Source organism: Lipotes vexillifer, unplaced genomic scaffold (assembly GCF_000442215.2).
Source record: "Lipotes vexillifer unplaced genomic scaffold, Lipotes_vexillifer_v1.1 scaffold1136, whole genome shotgun sequence".
Taxonomy (NCBI): Eukaryota; Metazoa; Chordata; class Mammalia; order Artiodactyla; family Lipotidae; genus Lipotes; species Lipotes vexillifer.
In genome coordinates, this window is record NW_006769631.1 from 81,785 (window position 1) to 83,548 (window position 1,764).

The following is a 1,764-nucleotide window of genomic DNA, read 5'->3' on the forward strand; positions in this document are numbered from 1 at the left end:
GGAAAGAAAAGCAGAGTCTATGTGGTTCCCACACTAGCACACTTGCGGAATGGGAATCCTTGGACTTGGCCCCTGCCAGAGCATTGAGCCACACCCCCGCCCAGATACAACATATGGGACACCTCACACACTGATGCTCAAGGTCTTGCCACATCTGACACCCGAAGGCACTTTTAAGGTTTTTCCAACATTATTTCATCTATCCCAGGATCCAGCCCTGTGAGATCGGTTAACGGCTGAGAAAATCAAGGTGCTAGAACAGCTAAAACAAAGGTGTGTGGCGGAGTGAGGGCAACGTGGGGGTCAACTTTCTAGCATCAAGGATGACACAGGGCTACAAAACTCCAGGCCTGAACCAAGTCAACCCCTGAGCCTGGGATTTCCCTTGGATAAAATCTCCAGAACGCCTTTCCTATCATTAGCTTCTACCACCAGTGAACTGAGACTGCTCTTAGCTGGATATCAGTTGAAGAATGTTTACGTGGTCATTATTTTGCAGCGTTTGTCGACTGCATCTTTTCCCTTTTGTTCACAAAAGTATATCTCAAACCCCATATAGATGTTAAGGGATTCAGACCACATTCAACCAGGTGTGAATAACCTCTCCACTAGGGCAGGAGGCATTCACCAGGAGGGTCTCCTCTGCAAGGAATGTTCTTCACTACTTGCTGAATGTGGATCACAGGCTCAGACCCCAGACCATCTGGGGTACAGGGCTACATGGCAACACCAATAGCACACGGGCTCAAAAAGAAAACAATACATGGGGTGAGCTGTTCTAATCAACTTTTAAAGCTTTGTGTGTGTCCTTCTAATATAAAGATTTGTCTCCCCTCCTTAGCTTCCCATCCTATTTCACCATCTGTTCAATATTATGTCCTGGAAAGCCTGAAAATTCACCTGCTGGCTATCCAGAAAATTATGCAGATGCAAACTCAGTGGAGAGACAACTCTGAAGTTTACCTCTGAGGATGTTGCCAGCATAACTTTCATATCCAGATACTTTGTTTGATTAAGAATAGGAAATTCTATTATAAGAAAATAAAATCACCATGGCAACATTTTCCCAACACAGTTCGTAGTCAATGGACTTTTAAGTGACACCAAGGTAGCTCAATAACAATTCACTACCAGTAATAACCAAGTACAACTGAATTCCCTAAAATGACATCCTTGCTTTCCCCATCTGCTCAATTACTCTTGCAACAGTTTTTGACTATTAAAAACTACCAAAATAGGATTTTTTAATTTATCAAGATCACATAATTCAACCCAAAGTATTCTATGCAATTGTGGTGGAGCTATTCAGATTCCGGACTTCTATGAAGAACAATCCAAAGGGCAAACTTCCAAAATGGCCTCCTGAATGGTACTGGGCAACCCAGTCTGAAATTTCTAGAGACCTCAGGGATCATATTCAGATCTAAATTTTGGAAAACTATAATCAGTCAATATTTTGACAATGAGAGAAAGAAAAGTAACTTTTCAGAGCACAGGGTTAATTATAAAGCTTTATAAGCTATAAAGCTCTAAAAAAGTTAACACACATTTAACTCTTGTTCATTAAAAAATGAGGCCCTTGGGCTTTCCTGGTGGCGCAGTGGTTGAGGGTCCGCCTGCCGATGCACACGGGTTCGTGCCCCAGTCCGGGATGATCCCACATGCCGCGGAGCGGCTGGGCCCGTGAGCCATGGCCGCTGAGCCTGCGCGTCCAGAGCCTGTGCTCCGCGACGGGAGAGGCCACAACAGTGAGAGGCCCGCATA

The 1,764-nt window shown here is 44.5% G+C and overlaps 1 protein-coding gene across 2 annotated transcripts in view; it reads right to left on the reverse strand.

Moving 5' to 3' along the window:
* The window catches only part of SEC22C (SEC22 homolog C, vesicle trafficking protein), a 33,156-nt gene that overhangs the window by 2,046 nt on the left and 29,346 nt on the right, over positions 1-1,764 (reverse strand). The gene's annotated exons all lie outside the window — the stretch shown is intronic.